This window comes from Bos indicus x Bos taurus, chromosome 9 (assembly GCF_003369695.1).
Source record: "Bos indicus x Bos taurus breed Angus x Brahman F1 hybrid chromosome 9, Bos_hybrid_MaternalHap_v2.0, whole genome shotgun sequence".
NCBI lineage: Eukaryota > Metazoa > Chordata > Mammalia > Artiodactyla > Bovidae > Bos > Bos indicus x Bos taurus.
Window position 1 is genome coordinate 64,359,837 of NC_040084.1, and position 19,871 is coordinate 64,379,707.

At 42.1% G+C, this 19,871-nt stretch overlaps 1 long non-coding RNA gene across 1 annotated transcript in view; it reads left to right on the plus strand.

Moving 5' to 3' along the window:
• The first annotated feature begins 2,513 nt into the window (after positions 1–2,513).
• Positions 2,514–19,871, plus strand: part of LOC113898396 — a 161,128-nt gene continuing 143,770 nt past the window's right edge. Inside the window, exon 1 of the long non-coding RNA XR_003512634.1 lies at positions 2,514–2,777. This is a non-coding gene — a long non-coding RNA (uncharacterized LOC113898396). The remainder of the gene's footprint in view (positions 2,778–19,871) is intronic.

Consider the following 19,871-nt stretch of genomic DNA (forward strand, 5'->3'; position numbering starts at 1 on the left):
GGCCAGTCTTGAAGTCATAGAACAAATTGAGTACATTTTCCCAGGTTCCAGTCTCACCTCTTTGTATGTTCAGTGAAGGGCCCCATGTATTAACTGTGGCTCAGATGATTATCTTCACCCATTGTGAGGGCAGCTGCTTCCATCTGCCTTAGTGCTTTTGTGGTTCTTGGACAATGGCTGATCCATCGCCACACAAATAATGTTGACCCCTGCCAAAAGCGTACTGCTGACTCCTTTTCACTTTCAGTGCAGTTCCATCGCATTGTGGTGTTTGCAAAATGCATTTAGAATTGACCTTCAGATGTGAGTTGACAGTAAAGTAGGATTTACATGGTGTGTGTGTTCAAGTTGGGTCTCTTTCTCCACTTCCATATCCTGCCTTAAGTGTGAGTCACGGTCTCCGATTCCCTACAAAGCACCCTTTTCCTGAGATTTGAATCGGACTCTCAGGTTCATTTTCAATGTTAAATTTATGTTCTGCTTATTTCCTTGCTTCTGCCCAAAGCCTGGAGATATATGACTGCTCGAGAAATACCTTTCCAGTACAGAGGCAGACTCCGAGCTTCGTGTGTGTGCCAAAGGAGCATAGCCTTCCCCACAGTCACTTTCTCTGCCTCATAGTCAGAACTGGATTCTTTTTTAAGCTTTGAGGAAGCTGTGTAGTGGTGGGAAGAGGACTCTTTTGGGAAGTTTGGGAAGTTTTACTCTTTCGTAAACACAAAATTTTAGACTTTCTATGCCAAGTTGCTGCTGCTGAATCTATGGGGGAGACGAGAAGAACAGAGATGAGAGGGATGGGAGAGGATGTAGTGAATGAATGGCTCTGCCCTGGATGCCTTACAGCCCCTCTGCTGGATGCAGAGATGAGATGGGTGGCAGAGGATGCAGTGAATGGTCCTGCCCCGAAGGTCTCACAGCCCCTCTGCTGGATGCTCCCATCTGCTCTTTGCGTCTCCTCTCCATCTTTCTCCAGCCTGCTTTCTGCCCTGAGGCCCACCTGCATGGGTTGCACTGGTAGACTCTGGAAACTTCTGGCTTCCTTTGGGCTTAGCTGATGGGGATTGGAGAGCAGGAAGGTGGTGAGGTCGAGGTTGTTATTCCCTGGTCCTGTCTTGATTAAGCTGTCTTGGACTGGCTACTCCCCTGACATAACATAATTTCTCTTCTTTCTTGAAAGCCGATGCTTCGTGACTCTCCTTCCAGGTTCTGGGTCCCTCTTCCGCTCTTTGTCCCTTTGGGTCTCGGGGTGGTGGCTGCTCTGCTGCTGTCAGCTCTGGCTTCCTGCATTATCCCTTGTGGTTTCCAAACATCTGTTGCTGACTTTGTGATCACTTCATTGTAAATGAACTCTCACTTATCTTCATTTGAACACATCTGAATTGTTAAGACTCTGGCTAATATAACCTCTTTTTGAGCTTGCTAGTTAAATGAGTCACTTGGTTAATAAACTCCTCATTTATTAAGGAAGTATATCCTAGTAAGTTTAAGCCTATATTAATACTAAATTATGAACAACAAGTCAGATTTTAAGAAATCTGGGAGAGACTTCCTTGGTGGGCCAGTGGTTGGGACTTCACATTTCCAACCCAGGGGGCACAGGTTGGGAATCCGTGGTTAGGAAACTAAGATCCTGCATGCCATGGTGAGGCCAAAAGAAGGCGGGAATCTGGGAATTTTACCTTGGAGATTTGAAGGAAGGGAAAGGAAGGGGGCAATTTTAGAAGCATAGTGAGAATGGGGGAGGGGAGAAAGTATAGGAGCCAATATGGGCTGCCTCACACTGCTTTACACCTTCTTATCTCTCCTGCTCATCCATGGCATAACGAAGGGAGTGAAAGAGTGCCTACTATTTCTATGCCTAAAATCTTTCCTCCATATACCATGCATTGGAAGCATCCCTTCAGAAGTGCGTGCTCTGTGGCCCCTTCTACAAGAGGATTAAGCACTTGTCCAAACGCTCACAGTTAGGAAGTAGCAGAGTCAGGCTTTCAACCCAAGGGGTCTGACATCAGACTCCAAGTTCTTAACCACTATGTACACATCTTTAACTGTGCATGGCCGTTAGTGGCCTTTACGTGTCCAGGCCACAGAATAAATGGAGAAACCATTCCGTAGGAATTTGGGATTTCTAGCATTTAAGCCTGGCTGAGCCAGAGAAGTTAGAAACTTACGAAGACTATAGAGACTTACCAGAAAGCAGAACAAAATCCACTTGGAATTTGTGACCAACAGTCAAATGTTCCTCAGAGGCATTTTTATCATCTTGTAGTTGTGAGACTTCTTGTAAAGGGACTGAGGAAGGAGCCAGAACCACAGGGCATGATCAGGTCCGAGAAGAGCTGTAAGGAAGTAATAATGACTTTCACACTCATGGGCGACCTGGATTTCCACGCACTATCAACCAAGTTTGTCACTGAATCAGACACCTTGAGCTGAAAAAACTCTTTATCCCACTAGTAATCCTCTAAGCCACTTAAGCACTGGATTTAAATATTTCTCAGCTGTTTTCCAGCTGGGTTGTGCCAAAAGCTGTTTTGCGATGGAGGTGGTGGCTGTTAATATTTGAAGAAGGGAGCAGCACTTCTGAGCAGATTGCCTGCATCCAAGTGAGGTCATGTTTTTAGGCTGGGGCTTAGATTTAAGCAATCAGGCAGGGAGAGACTGCACACCTTGGGATGCCTGGAAATCTCTGCTCTGAGGATAAAGCGGTCATTTCCACGGTCTCCGTGCTGCCTTGGCCGTCGGCACCCTCTGCTGAAGACATACGTGTCATAGAGGTGAGTGGAGCACACGTTTCTTATGCTTCCCGTGAACCTATTAATGCTGCAGAGGAGAACTAGACATATAGAAGCAGCTGGGTTCTACTTCTACAGGCAATGGTTCAAAAGGTGATACACGTTGTGTGTTTAGTCCAGCCATTGTGAATATGAGATTTAATTTTAACTGAAACCTGATGATACGTTAACTTGAAAATTTATTAGCTGTAGCAGAAAGTAACTCTTCCACTCCACTGAAACCTCTGACATGCTTTAAAGACAACAGCTGGTTTATTAATTTAGTCAACTTACATGAAGTTTAATCATGCCTCAGACCTCCAAAGGACCTTAAAACTAGATGCACACAAGTAATGAACAAGCACAGTGACTGCTGGTGTTTCCTTCTTGGATTTTTGCGTTGGATGTGTTGAGTGGAAGTCAGAGCTAATGCACACTTTGGTTTTCCCCTAAAATGAAACAATTATATGAAAGAAAAAAAACCCTCCCAAACCTCACTATACTCCAATTACATTCATCCTTGGAAGTTTACCATGGAAAGTACTTAATCAAAGACTACTAAACAAGGACTTCTAACCTAGTAGGTTTCATTCAAATGTGTGAATTTAAAGGTTAAAAATTTATACTTTGACAAACTCCCCAAGTCTAGGTTGAAATTTTGTAGAATCCAAAGGTGGCTGTAGAAGTAGTGGGAGGAAAATGTCTTTGGGTCCCATCTGTTGGCTTCTTAGTTTCTCTTTTTTTTCCCTTATTTAGTTTTTGGCCATTAAAACTGTATTTCAGCCCACTGCCTTTCTTTGTATAATAAAATGTTATTAATTTAGGCTTTTCTAGATTAGACATTGTGGCCTTTTGAGAAGGACAATTTTTTTTTTTTTTTTTTGGCCACACCAAACACACAGCTTGTGGGGAATCTTAGTTCCCTGACCAGGGAGTGGCCTTTTCGATACAAGGATTCTGACAACGTTCCTTGTGGTTTTTATGAAGGTAAAGCGAAGAGTTGACTCGTTGGAAAAGACTGATGCTGGGATGGATTGGGGGCAGGAGGAAGAGGGGATGACAGAGGATGAGATGGCTGGATGTCATCACAGACTCGATGGACATGAGTTTGAGTGAACTCCGGAAGTTGGTGATGGACAGGGAGGCCTGGTGTGCTGCGATTCATGGGGTCGCAAAGAGTCGGACACGACTGAGCAACTGAACTGAACTGAACTGAACTGAAGGCTTGTTAAAAGAATAAAGAGTACAGACATAATTTTCAAAGGATGTTTTGAAATTAAGATAAAGCCCTTTAAGAATAGATACATGTATAAAAATTCCAAAATTTATTTATAAAACTTCACCCCTGACTTGCTGATGCTGAATTTATAAAGTCTGGACTCTAAAATAAAATAAAATAATAAAACAATTAATCAAAGGGAAAAAAAAGTTTAAGTCCTTTGCAGACTTTTCCCATTAACTGTTAAGCTACTATGCCTGCATGCTAAGTTACTTCAGTCCTGTCTGCCGGTAGCGTCTTTGAGACCCTGTGACTGTAGCCTGCCAGGCTCCTCCATCCATGGGATTCTCCAGACAAGAATACTATAATGGGTTGCCATGCCCTGCTCCAGGGGATCTTCCCAATCCAGGGATCGAACCCTGGTTGCCTGCGTCTCCTGCATTGGCAGGTGGGTTCTTTGTACCACTGAGAAGACCATATTGAATCTTAGGTTGCACAAGCGATAAAATGATGAAGTGTTGGACACATTACTTAATCACAGGTTTTCTTCCTTAAAGCCATTGCATATGACTTCTTGGACTCAAATGGTGAGCATCAGTATATTCTTGTACAAAGTTTCACACATTTTAAACTTGAGCTTGGTGATTAGGATGTTCTGCTTGAACTCTTAGTGATGGGTGGAGGACAAATGGCTCATTAACATTTTTAGATGATTCAGCAGTCCATTCGATAAAGAATTAGGAAAGCGTTACTATGCCTCCAGTGGTGTATAGGGGCTGGCTCAGCAATGATGAGGACAGGACAGTATTTAATGGGGAGATCCAAGAGCCAAAGGATGATGGACCCCACAGTGTGGTAAGGGCTCCAGTGCAGAGAAACCAAAACTTGTTGGAGCTGGAGAACAGGGCCCCTCACCAGGCTGGTGTGAGGACCAGGAGTGTCTGAGATGGCTTCATAGAGGACATGATGTTGGGTGATGCCTTGAAGAACTAATCAGGGGGACTTCAAAATGTGTTCCTTTCAAATCTTGTGCTGCTTTGGATTTGAGAGTGAAGTGAGAAGTTGACCCCAAGATCACAGGGGCTTCCCATTTTCACGGGTCCCCCACATCACCAGCATGACATCTGTGCAGCAGCTTTGCCTGGAGGTAGGTGATGCATATGCGTGATTTTTTAAACGTAAGGTGGGGAGAAATGCTTTGCATGACACCCTGTCCTTCTCACTGGCCAGGTTTCCCTAGCTCTAAATCTGCAGGGATTATCACTGAGGGTTCCTAACCTGACTTGGGGATTTTGTGATTTACTCGCGTGGACCAGACGTCCATTTTTGGACTGTTTTTCTGATGAGCAAGCACTTCAGGGGCTGCGTAGGCAGCACTTGCATAGGGAGTGCTTAACTGCTCCTGAGAAAGACCCTCCAACTTCATGGCATTACTCAATCCAGAGTCTGAAAGATTTATAAACCGGCAGACCAACAAGCTCGCCTTCAGCTGAGAACACTTTAATTCTTCTTAGCAGCAGTTGGAGAAAGAGGCTCTATGAGTACTTGATAAAATGTTCAGTAAAAACATCTTTGATAGCAGCAATTCCCATGGGAATTAGGGATGCAGGAAAATGGGGTGAGACATAGTCTTTACCAACAGATTGCCTAATTTTTGGCTTTAAATTCTTGAATTTTTCTTTCAGTCAGCTTTCTAGGAATGTTTGCTTTAGCTTATGCCTGGCATTTTGTAACTTGTCATTTACATTCCACTAGATTGTAAAGTTTCTTATTTGATAGCAGAACCATCATGAGGCCAAATAATATGTGGCTTTTTAACCCAAATAATATGTCTTTTTAATCCAAATAAGGTTTGTCCAGCCTCCACACACCCCCCATTCCCTATTGCCTTGGGAACCTGGCTCACCTCATTCCTTTTGTTTTCAAGAGTTTTTTGTTTTTTTTTTTTTTAATGTGGACCATTTTTGAAATCTTCATTGAATTTGTCACAACACTGCTTCTGTTCTGTATCTTGGCCCTTTGGTCACGAGGCATGTGGGATCTTAGCTCTCCACCCAGGGATCGAACCCACACCCCCTGCATCGTAAGGTGAAGTATTAGCTACATGACTGCCAGGAAAGTCCCTTGTTTTTATTTTCTGCATAAGTCTTCCAGGGGTGGAATCTCAGCTCTGCTTCTCTGTGCCTCCATTTCCTCGTCTGTACAATGGGTATTTCTATCTACCTCATAGGACTTATGTGCATTGAAAATGTTCATATAGGTTAAGGACTTAGAGTATACTGTAAAGTGACTATTATTGTTATTATTTTTAACATCATTATTTTTTTTTTTCTTGTACAGTTTGTTTCCAGAAAGTCAGGAAGAATAGCTTCTGCTGATACTACATGTAAGAGGAGAGAACAGTGCCTGCTGGGTGGCAATTATGGTTCAGCAGGAAGGAATTGGCTCCTCTTTGGCAGCCAAGGGCTCAGAGAGGTCAGAAGGAAAGAGGGACCGTGTGTGTGCTAAGTGGTTTCAGTCGTGTCCAACTCTTTGCAACCCCGTGGACTGTGGCCCGCCAGCCTCCTCTGTCCATGGGATTTCCCAGGCAAGAATACTGGAGTGGGTTCCATGCCCTCCTCCAGGGGATCTTCTCAACCCAGGGAGCTAACCCAGGTAGTGTCTCTTGTCCTTTCCATAGACAGGAGGGTTCTTTCCCACTAGCACCACCTGGGAAGCCCAGTGAGGGACCAGTAGTCCCTAGTTCAGGTCCCACAGAATTTCCTCTAGACACAAGGGCAGCTGGCGGACAAACAGAGCTGTGCTCCTTGGGGTCTTGGTCTGTGTAAAACCACCTCCAGTGAGCATGACTGGCCTGCAGGACTCAGGGCTGGGAGCCATGTTCCCAAAGCTGTAAACCATCAGTGAATTGGTTCATGTCTCTGAAGCCCACATAGCAGACCTCTTGACTGCAACAGCACAGTTTGGTTTCACTGAAGTAATAAAACTTCAATGAGAATCTCTCTCAATTCAGGTAGCAATTCTTGAAAAGCAACCAAAATACTTAAGCATGAGGAATTTTTCCTCTCAAGATTATTGTGTCTAGCTTATTTGAAATAAAATAACATTTTGAGAGAAATCATGGAATAGTTTTACAGACATTAGAGTTACTGGACTTATAAAATTCTGAATTTATATTAATTTTTTTTTTTTTTTGTCTGTATGGCTTGTGGAGTCCCAGTTCCCTAACCAGGGATGGATGCCCAGCCCTAAGAGTGTAGGCTGGACTACACATCACTGGACTGTTGGGAAATTCCCCTGAATTTAGATTTTTTTTTTTACTTGCACTTATACAACATTTTAAATGGGACATCATTTAAGTAGTATACTATGTGCATGCATTCTAAGTCGCTTCAGTTGTGTCTGACTCTTTGAAGCCCTATGGATTGTAGCCTGCCAGGCTTCTCTGTCCATGGGATTCTCAGGCAAAAATACTGGAGCTGGTTGCCATTCCCTTCTCCAGGGCATCTTCCCAACCCAGGGGTCAAATCCGTGTCTCCTGCATTACAGGTGATTCTTTACCGTCTGAGCCACTACATAACAGCTTAATATGAAAATAGACTCTGTATGTGTATCATACATTTCCATCAAGGCATCCACTGTTAAGTTTCCACTGCATTTTGAAATAATATCACTCCACCTGGAGAAAAATGCCGTAAGTCTGAGTGCTGCCTCCTGAGATCCTTTAAGCCCATGTTTTAAAGAATTAAAGTCAGAGTTGGCTGGATTGAGTTAAACAGACATAGATATTTATACATATCAGCAATTTTGATGTTGCTGTATTTATCCAGAAGAAAATTTTCAGTCTTTGAGTCCCTAAACAGACCAAGCAAAGTGTTACCTACTAATATTAGTGTTTGGTGTTTGAGAATATTGCAGCTGTAGGCTAAAGAGGAATCTTTCTTGAACTTCACAAGTGATAATGAATTAAAGTCCTGAGTTGTCAGAAAAAAAAAACCCCCAGAAAACAGGGCAATATGTTTTCACATTTCTGTTTATAGCTTTGACTTGACATTGACAGGCTGCTGACTTGAGAATCATCTCATTTTAAAATGGGAGGCTTGCTGAGAAATTCATGATAAGGAGTCTTTATATGAATCATTAAGAAACTGACCAGACACGTGGAACTTCTCCATTTCTAATCAAATTGTAGTTGTAAAGAATGCAGTTAAAATCACTGAATGGTCCCTAGGTGACCATCCAGAATCCTGTCTAAATAGAGCATTATTTTCAGGGTGTCTCAGAGGCATGGGACTCAGGGACTCAGGATAAATCATGCAGAGCTCTCCTCCTGCTCAGTATTTCATGCAGGTGAAATTTGGCTGAATGAGCACCCTGAGTATCTGAGACGGGTCTTCTCAGGAGTCTGTGTGGAAGAGTATTGAAGCAGTGTCATCAAACATCATAGGAACCACCTTCTTTTTTTTTGGTCTCTTAAAGAATCAGCTTCCTGAAAAAATAGAATAGAATAAAATTCTTCTAATTTTCTCTCAGTCACTCAATTGTGTGATTCTTTCGGGGCAAGCCCCCTAAGCAGAAGTCCAAAGAAAGACCCCTTGTTTTCAATACCCTTGGGAGGCACCGATGGCGGCATGGCCCACTCCAGGTTTCCTTGGTAACATTCTCAGGAGTGTCAAGGGCCTTAAAGAATGTCGTAGATTTGTATCTTTACCACTATATACAGACATAACATATGTAGTAGGTGATTTCTGTATATTTTAGCCAGAAATATCATGAGAGAGAAGAGGTCAGGGTAGGGCTTAACACAAATAATTAAAATACAAGCATTAGAAAGGAGGTCACATTTTCAGATCTGGTTTGTCTCTTCCTGCCCCACTGCCCACACATTTCATGTTTGTTTTCGTGTTCATCTCCTCTCCTGGGTGTGTAGGCTTAGTGGTGGGAGAGGTGATGGTCTGGGTGGGGATAGAGACCCAGATGGGACAGCCGGACTTGGCAGGCCCTCCCAGGGGTTCTGCTGCCCCCTGCCTGACCTTGCTGTGCAAGGCAGCAGAGCCTTCTGCTTCCTTTAGTCATGGCTGTGTTTACCCATCCAGATGGCTTTGAGTGATTAAAAGTTTGACAACCATTAGGTAATTAAGTGAACAAGTTGCTTTTAAAAATAACAAGTTACAGGTCAATCCTAATCTCCCCATTCGGGCCCCCCACCCCTCCCCCACTGTGTCTACATGTCTGTGCTCTGTGTCTGCATCTCTGTTCCTCCCTGGAAATAGGTTCATCTATACCATTTTTCTAGATTTCGCATATGTGTGTAAAACAGATAGCTAGTAGGAAGCTGCTATATCGTGCAGGGAGCTCAGCTCAGTGCTCTGTGATGACCTAGAGGAGTGGGATTGGGGAGAGAGGTCCAAAGGGAGGGGATATACATATGCATGTAGTCAATTCACTTTGTTTTATAGCAGACACAAACACAACATTGTAAAGCAATTTTACTACACTTAAAAAAAGAAGAAAAAAAAGATTGACATTTTGCAACTGTGGAGAAAGAAAAGACAGTTATGCAAGAGTTTGTCAGAAACCATCTCTTCCCGTTGCTCAGATGTGTATCTTCGGAACCTCTCCTAGTTTAAGTCTATTATTCTCCTTTTCTGGAGCCTATCCCATGTGAGGATCTCATATATCAGTACCTTTCATGTATAATAGAAAGGGGTCATATATATAGGAACACCAGGATGACCAGGAATAAAAAGCTATAGCACTAAGTTATAGGGTGACTTGAAATCCCTTTCTGGCCTCTGGAACACTCCTGAAAAGGAGAGTTGGAGCACAGTGATGTGAAATGAGCTATGTATAGTTTAGTGTATTCTGGATCTTGGGAATAAGTTACTGTGATCTTTCCCAAATCATAAGACATTTTATAAGGCATTTGAAAAATCTGGGTGCATGGGAAGAATACACACATTATAAACCAGCTAATACCCAAGGCTGGCCTTAATAGAGGTTCCCCCAAATTAGTAAATCCATAAAACTGTGCCGGAATCCCTCTCACATTCATCACTGCCACATTCTGTTATCTTGATATATTTTATTCATCAGAAGATAAAAAGTCTCCTTCTATACTATGGTCCTAGTTTTCACATAAACACAGCTACTTATGAGCTCAAACCAAAACTTGGAAAGGAGAGGAAGAGATGGTCACAGTTGCCTCAATTCTGTTCCACGTAGATGTGTGGGCTGGTGCTCATTTTCTCACGATGGCACACCCAGAGAGAAGTTTCAAGGACACTGACCTTCCCTCTAGTTGCACGTGGTTATGGACACTGTGCTGGGCTCACTCTCGGTAATTGACATGTCAGTGGTTTTGTGAACTTGGGGATCTAGAGTTTTCTCCTTTGGGGAAGAGAATGGCATCAAACCAGTGAATGATTCCGTGCCAGTGCAGATGCCCTACAGCAGATCTGATCCACCCAGATGAATACTTTCACTGCCCTTCCAATTAGTTTCCTTTTCTTTTAAAATTGAAATATAGTTGATTCATGGGCTGCCCTGGTGGCTTGGTGGTAAAGAATCCGCCTGCCAATGCAGGAGACACAGGTTTGATTCTTGGGTTGGGAAGATCCCCTGGAGAAGGAAATGGCAACATGCTCCAGTATTCTTGCCTGGCAATCCCATGGACAGAGGATCCTGGCGGGCTACAGTCCATGGGGTCCCAAAAGAGTTAGACACAGCATAGTGACTAAACAACAACAACTACAACATACTTGATTCACAATGTTGTGTTTAGTTTCAGGTTGACAGCAAAGTGATTCAGTTATACATATATATATATTATTTTTAATTATAGGTTATTCAGTTCAGTTCAGTTCAGTTCAGTCGCTCAGTCGTGTCTGACTCTTTGCGACCCCATGAATCGCAGCATGCCAGGCCTCCCTGTCCATCACCAACTCCCGGAGTTCACTCAGACTCACGTCCATCGAGTCAGTGATGCCATCCAGCCATCTCATCCTCTGTCGTCCCCTTCTCCTCCTGCCCCCAATCCCTCCCAGCATCAGAGTCTTTTCCAATGAGTCAACTCTTTGCATGAGGTGGCCAAAGTACTGGAGTTTCAGCTTTAGCATCATTCCTTCCAAAGAAATCCCAGGGCTGATCTCCTTCAGAATGGACTGGTTGGATCTCCTTGCAGTCCAAGGGACTCTCAAGAGTCTTCTCCAACACCACAGTTCAAAAGCATCAATTCTTCGGCGCTCAGCCTTCTTCACAGTCCAACTCTCACATCCATACATGACCACAGGGAAAATCATAGCCTTGACTAGACAGACCTTTGTTGGCAAAGTAATGTCTCTGCTTTTGAATATGCTATCTAGGTTGGACATAACTTTCCTTCCAAGGAGTAAGCGTCTTTTAATTTCGTGGCCGCAGTGACCATCTGCAGTGATTTTGGAGCCCAAAAAAATAAAGTCTGACACTTTCCACTGTTTCCCCATCTATTTCCCATGAAGTGATGAGACCAGATGCCATGATCTTCGTTTTCTGAATGTTGAGCTTTAAGCCAACTTTTTCACTCTCCTCTTTCACTTTTATCAAGAGGCTTTTTAGTTCCTCTTCACTTTCTGCCATAAGGGTGGTGTCATCTGCATATCTGAGATTATTGATATTTCTCCCGGCAATCTTGATTCCAGCTTGTGTTTCTTCCAGCCCAGCGTTTCTCATGATGTACTCTGCATAGAAGTTAAATAAGCAGGGTGATAATATACAGCCTTGACATACTCCTTTCCCTATTTGGAACCAGTCTGTTGTTCCATGTCCAGTTCTAACTGTTGTATTACAAGATATTGAATATAGTTCCCTGTTCGGTAAGACCTTGCTGTTTCACTTCATTTCTTTTGATTCAAGATCTTGTCCAGGACGTTGCTGCCAAGACGTAGCTTCATCCCCATGTAATAAGAGATGTCTGTCTCCAGTGGTCACACAGTTGGGTATGGTTAGTGTGTTTAACCATTCGCTACATCCTAGATTCATACTTTATATTCTTTAGAACATAGAAGTCTCATTTGCTTTCTTCTTGCTGATGATTTTGATGGCTACCTACATCTGTGGAGATGTAAATGATGCCTGGCAAAAGTTGATGAATAAAAACAGTGAAAACAGGCTCAGTCTCTCCCTCACACACACATACACTCACATGCACACGAAAGAGAATAGTGATAGACATTTTGTAATGTAATCTTGTTAAATTGGGATATGAATTCAGTGGCATATTGTTACTTTCACCTATTCACGTGAAGCTGAACTTTTTAGTAGGTCAGGATTGATAGTAACTGTGCTAAAATGTACTTATATTTCAGCCATCTATTAGCTAGACTTTTGTGGACTTTTCTGACATGGCTATCAACAAAGCTGATTGGGTTATCCTTTTAACTGTAGAGGACACATTTCTTAATAAAAATTTAATGAACGGTTTATATCTTAGAAACACATAACAACCATAACCAAAAGACATAGTTAGTTCAGAAATAAAAATTGTTAAATATGGAAAGAAATCCTGTATACCAGTAAAATTGGTGCTACAAGGCACTCTAGGAAAGCTTGTTAAAATTCCTCCTTAACCCTTTTCTTTTAATAGTTGTTGGTTTGACAGCAAGAATTTCTCCCTTTGTTTTTAGTAGGAACAGATAAAGAGGCATTTTGTTTGAATAAGAAAACCATATAGTTATACATTTTCCCATTTAAGTTGTTAGATTATATTGAGCAGAGTTCCTGAAACTACCACAGCGTTGTTAATCAACTATACTCCAATATAAAATAAAAAGTTTAGAAGAAGAAAGCCAAATAGAAGTTATGTTGTGTTTGTTTTTGTCTTCTTTCTTTGGATTTATTTTTATCTGTTGTGAAAATAAATTGATTTTAATATATATTAACGTGCTTAGTTGGGATACAAACACACACACACACACACACAGACACACACACACACACAGCCTTTTCATCACTTTGGCAAAGAGAGCTTCTTGATCATTTTGCCCAGCAAATGTGTCCCAACTTGCATGATGTGAAGGAAGGTCATCTCCAGGTCACAAGAGGTCTTCCTGAACCATGCAGGCATCTGAAATCCCTTTGTTTCCTCTTCAGGACTGGGAATGCCTGCCCAGGTGACTGTGTAGTTGTTCAGTTGCTAAATTGTTTCCGACTCTGTGACTCAATGGGCTGTAGCACTCCAGGCTTCTCTGTCCTTCACTATCTCCCAGAGTTTGCTCAAATTCATATCCATTGAGTCAGTGATGCTATCTAACCAGCTCATCTCTGTGACTCCCTTCTCCTTTTGCCTTCAATCTTTCCCAGCATGAGGGTCTTTTTCAAGAGAGCTCTTTCCCCAACATCTTTTCGTCAGGGCTTTTTCCAAGGTCTTTTCCAAGTTAGCTCTTTGCATCAAGTGACTGTGGCTGGTGACAAAAGCATTCACCATTATGTCCACTGCTTTGGACATCCTCAATAAAACAGATTGGCCCTGTGGTCCCAAAGAGGTGACTTGTGACCAGTAACAGCTGCTGCTGTTGATTCCATGTAGACATTTCTGAAGCCTCTGGATAAGGCAGGTACTAACACTTCTTCAGATCAGTCCTGGGTGTTCATTGGAAGGACTGATGCTGAAGCTGCAACTCCACTACTTTGGCCACCTCATGCAAAGAGTTGACTCATTGGAAAAGACTCTGATGCTGGGAGGGATTAGGGGCAGGAGGAGAAGGGGACGACAGAGGATGAGATGGCTGGATGGCATCACTGACTTGATGGACGTGAGTCTGAGTGAACTCTGGGAGTTGGTGATGGACAGGGAGGCCTGGCGTGCTGCGATTCATGGGGTCACAAAGAGTTGGACACGACTGAGCAGCTAACACTTTCACTTTACTCCATGAACTCAAATCCTCACTGGTTCAGCGATCTCCAAGATGAGAAACACTTCTCTAAGAAGGTATTAATCCACCAACAATGATGTTAGTAATAGGCATGTAGATTAATTTCACAAAAAAGTCAAATGAATCCCATTATAGCAAATGAAATTATAGTTTCTTGCTCTAAGAATCCCCTCTTCTTCACCTATTCATCCATCTCCACTCCCTCTAAACTTTTGGAGGCTACTGACTCTTTTACTGTATTTTCACAAAGTAGTGCCTTTTCTGTAATGTCATATAGATAGAAACATGCAGCGTATCGTTTTTTCAGACTAACTTTTTGTACTCCATAATATACATTTAAGGTTTCCTATGTCTTTGTGTGGCTTGATGTGTGCTAAGTCACTTAAGTCGTGTCTGACTCTGCGACCCCATGGATTGTAGCCTGCCAGGCTCCTCTGTTCATGTGGTTCTCCAGGCAAGAATACTGGAATGGGTTGCCATTTCTTCCTCCAGGGGATCTTCCTGACTGAGGGATTGAACCTGCATCTCCTGCATTGCAGGTGGATTCTTTACCCACCAAGCCACCTGGGAAGCCCACATACATAGGTCAGTTAACTGCAAACTCGTGGTAAAGGATTTAAAAGTGCTGAGGTTACGCTGATGCCTGAGTATATATAACCTACCTTACTGCTTTTTATTGTAGTGGAGCAATTATTTTTTGTAGTCCTTTCTGGAAATGTCTATTTTTATAGTTAGGCAGACTTAAGCTACACAAAAAAAGTTGGCTAGATTTTGTATCTTAAAAATCTTTAATGTTAAAGGGCTAAAGCTGGCTACACACTTAAATTCCAAAGGGAAACTTGATATTCACTGTTTAAGGCCAAAGTATTTTTTCTAATCATATTCTAAATAAAGTGTTGTATAGTGCAAATCCTTGTTACCGCTTTAAAATTGTGGCTGCCACACAGCTGGTGGCATGTCATAGTGGAAACAATTTCTTACCTCACTTAGGAAGATGTGAACTCCATTGTGGCTCAGAGATTACCTTGGATCAGACACCACGGCTACCAGGCTCTAGAACTTTCGAAACCCTCATTCAGTTCTGCTAAGTCTGACTCAATAGCAAAAATTATTCCTCTTTCTACTCAAGGAAAACTTTACGTACACAAAATGTACTTGCTGGGAAACATTGGATGACACTTGAGTTTTTTTCTCTTAAGTCAGAAAAGCTTGTATTTTCTAGGCTGAAGGAAACAAGGTCTTTTTTTTTTTTTTTTAAAGCTGGAATAGTTGGCATTTTCCATTTTTATTAGCTGTTCTACCATAAACCTGCTCTAGAAGTGATGAATGTTGATGAAATTTGGGTAATAGTTGTCCAAATAAAATGTGATGTTTGTTTTTTTGTGGGGTGGTGGAAAAACATAACACCTTATGACATTGATCATCTTCAAAAAGTGAATCCCATTTCAGGAGGAAATAAATTTTAGGAAAGAATAGGATAAGAACTAGGATGTTTTCTCCTGAAAGGGTAAGGAAAAGTATTTGGTATATGTGTTGAGATCAGGGTTTTTAATGAACTGAAGAAATCAATCTGCTTGACCACAACTTGATGTTTATAAAGGTCTTTAAATCATCAAGCTCAGGGTTATACTCTGTTGAAGTTCAAGCAGCTCATCCTATTACATATTAGTGCTTTTTATTATAGGAAGAAATATAATTCAGGATTTTCCAGCCACCAAGTATTAGGACAAGCTCATGGCTCTAATGAACAATTCCAAAGTCTTAATGACAACACAATAATATTTACTTCTTACTGATGTCATGGTACAATGTGGGCTGAAGGGAAGGTTTGGGAAGATGTCTCCTTTACATGGTCATTAAGGCCATGGCTCATTCATCTAAAAGATCTTCTACCTCCCGGCCTTTGGAAGCCGCTTCTGGATCTTCAGCATCTGGTCTGCAATGAGAGATGAGAGGTGGGAGTGTTTTTATGGATCAGGCTTGAAACCAGCAAACATCCTTTCTGTCTCTTGTTCCACTGGCCAGTCACAGAGCCCCACCTATCTGTGCAGGAGGCGAGGAAATGCACTCTTGAAGTATGCCCACGAGGAAAATAAAACAGGCTTTAATGAATCAAAGTCATCTCTGTCACTTATGACTACACACACATATACATCTGTGTAAAGAAGATTCATAGCTCTGAGAACCTTCAAAATTGGATGAAATTTATAGTTACATTGCTTATTTAGCCTCCTTCTGTACTTTTAGGAATAATTTACTGCATTGAGTTGATTTCTTGTATTTTTGGAAGTCAAAAACTTAAACTTCAACTTTTCCCCTGAATCAATGGTCATCCTTGAATGAACATGCTGAAAGATCTGGGAAGTTTAAGCAAGATGTCCCCTGAGTGGGGTCCCGCAGTGCTGGATGATCTCTATTCACCCCTGTCTTCTGCTGCTTGCCTTGGAGGTGCTGGTGGAGAGGTGAGAGGAAAAAAGAAGATTCGTAACCGAAAAGCACAGACAATAGACTTGAGCTAGTGTTTACTTTGGGCCGGTGGTGAAGGGAAAGAAGGAAAAAAAACCCTCTTTAAAAAGCCATACACTGTAAAACCTGACATCTGACTAACCTACGAATTGCTATTATTGGGGATCAGCCCAAATTGACACCTTGAAAACATTCTGGGGTCAAGAAACTCCCACAAACATTTCTTAAAGTCATTCTTTTGGCACCACACGGAATCTTTTCGGAAAAGAAAATTTGCTCAGGGCGGCTCTTTTGGGTTTGGGAATATGTTACTTTTATGGACATCCCCGCTCCCAGTCACTGAAGTCAGTCCTCAACTATGAAAGCGATTGCAGGTCTAGGGAGGCAGTTTGCCTCAGGACTGGACTTGTCGCCTGCATTTTAATGTTCTGCTGCACTGAAAACGCAGAGGAGAAATCACAGATACGACGCTTTGGTGAATGGTTTCCAGTCTGTGGAGAATCAATAGGCTTCTGGAGAGAGGGAGTATTGGAAACGTCCCAGTGTTCATCACATGGGTTTCTGTTCAGAAAGTCACTGAACCTAATTCATCCTCCTGGAATTCTCCTGCCCTCTTAGTTTTCCATATATTGAAAGGACATTTCTGAAAGGAATGAAATGAACTGAAATAGTATGAGCGATTTCAGAAATAAAGTCACATTTAGATCTGAATATCAAAGGAATGAATGACTCGTGTTTCATAAAATTCTTTCTTTCCTTCTTCCTTCCTCCCTCCCCTTTGTTCCTCCCTTTACTCCCTCTCTCCTTCCTCCCTTCCTTCCTTCTTTCCTTTCTTTCTCTCTTTTTGATTCTCTTTAGAAAATGCTAGTCTGAAAAGCAGTTGACAGTGTCATAACCACTGAAACAGTTGGTGAAAAGCTTTAGTCCCTAAAATTTACAAAATGGAAAAAAACAGAAGTTAATTCTCTGCTTTTGGCAAACATAAGAATTTATTCGCATTTGGAATTTGCATCTTTTAGTAAGGTTTAGAAAGCTTTATAAGATACAAGGCTATATTTATGGAGATATTATTTTAGCTGATAAATATGGAATCCTAATGATTTATATTTCACCAACTGTTTCAGTGGTTATGACATTGTTAAATACTTTTCCAGCAGTCACGTATGGATGTGAGAGTTGGACCATAAAGAAGGTTGGGTACCAAAGAATTGATGCTTTTGAACTACAGTGTTGGAGAAGACCCTTGAGAGTCCCTTGGACTGCAAGGAGATCCAACCAGTCAATCCTAAAGGAAATCAATCCTGAATATTCATTGGAAGGACTGATGCTGAAGCTCCAATACTTTGTCCACCTGATGCGAAGACCTGACTCATTAGAAAAGACCCTGAAGCTGGGAAAGATTGAGGGCAGGAAGAGCAGGGGATGACAGAGGATGAGATGATTGGATGGCATCACTTACTCAATGGACATGAGTTTGAGTAAACTCTGGGAGATGGTGAAGGAGAGGGAAACCTCGTGTGCTGCAGTGCATGGAGTCACAAAGAGTTGAACATGACTGAATGACTGAACAAAATTATTTAGAATTTACATTTGCTTCAAAATGTTTCCTTAAAAATATTATTTTGTATGTGATTTCACGTGAAATTAATTAGATCCTGAGGCTATTTCTTTTTTAACCTGGATGGAGCCCATAATGGCTTATCCCCACAGTTCTAGTGTTAAGTGGGTTTGTACCTTGAACAGACAGAGTCCTGTGTTTAAGGGGCAGACTTCTGTTTTGGCTTCCCTGGTGGCTCAGATGGTAAAGAATCTGCCTGCATTGCTGGAGACCCAGGTTTGATCCCAGGGTCAGGAAGATCCCCTGGAGAAGGGAACGGCAACCCACTCCAGTATTCTTGTCTTGGAAATCCCATGGACAGAGGAACCTGGTTGGCTGTAGTCCATAGTGTTGCAGAGTCTGACACAACTGAGTGACTGCCACTTTCCCTTTCTGTTTTATATTTTCAACTTACTCATTGGAAGCATCACATCAGGTGAGTTTTAGGAATATCTAGGGTACCTTCAAAAAGGTTTCAAGAATCATGGAAAGGTCTAGAACTTTGAATTCTCAACGATGAATCTGGAGAATAAGTGCCTGTAAATGTACACATGTCTCAGTGCTCCTGGGGCAGGAAATAGAGTGAAAGGTGAGGACGGGGTTTCCATTTGGGGGACAACTTTTGGAAGTTTACTTTAAAATGTAAACAACGCTGCTTCTGATGGTCCAGCCCTGCATGGACTGTGAGACGGCTTGGACTTCGTCTTAGGCCTCCCTCTTCATTGTGCCAATGTGTCCCATTTTTATAGCTTAAATCATGTCCTATGGTGTATAATTTCTTATGTTTTACACACCGCTTGGCAAGAACATAGTTTAAGAGTTTGTGGTTCATGGCTGCAAAGTTAGTAGTTTTGTAGGTTTTCTTTTGGGGTGTGTGTGTGTTATCTATGAAGAAGGTGTAAATTTTTGGCCTTTTTGATCCACTAGGTCCCTTTACCCTGAATCAATGGCAAACTTTAATGAGAACATTAACCACAAATGAGCAACACTTTTCTCTGCCATATGAATGTCAGGATATTTAGCCAAGTGATGCTGACTGGCAGTGCAGGGTAGTGGGCAAACTTTTAGGCAGTTTTGGGGTAACTTTGGCTTATGTGGAACTACCACAGAATCATAATCTATGTGACAGCTGTGCCTGTACTCACTTTTTAGTTTTAGGTTAAAATTAGAAAACCACAAAATCATGTTAGAATCATTGGGTGACACTCAAATTTGCTCTTCAACCATAATGTGGAAGGTTGAAATCAGAAATTGTCATAGTTGATAGTTTCTGACCAGGACTCTCAAGTTGTGCCACCAGAAAATTCCTGCACAGAGAGCTCCACACTCCACAGAACCATTTTTCCTTTTCTTATTGGCAATCATTTCGGAGCCAGCCCCACAGATAGTAACCCTTCCTGGAAGTGACAGTGGTTGTTTCTCTTGTTTTGGAAGGTTACAGGAAAGTAGGAAGCAATTTCTGAGATGGAGGAAAGCAGTTTGTGTGTGTGTTTGTGTGTGGAACTATGTGTGCGTGTGTGCTCAGTCATGTCTGACTTTTTGTGACCCCATGGACTGTAGCCTTTGAGGCTCCTCTGTCCATAGGGATTCTCCAGGCAATAATACTGGACTGGGTTGCCATTTCCTGCTCTAGGGCATCTTCCTGACCCAGGGATTGAACCCGCGTCTCTTGCATTGACAGGCAGATTTTTTACCACTGCACCACCTGGGAAGCCTGTGTGAAACTATAGATCTGAACAGTGTTAAAAATTTGATGTAAAGTCAGTAGTCCTTCTGCTGTATTGAAAACTTAATGCTTGCTATGGAAATGGGCTTCTAACTCTTCTTATTCAGGTTCAGAGGATAGCAAAGGTGTTTCTCAAAGCACTATTTGGGTATTGAAAGTGAAGAATGTGTTTGCCTCA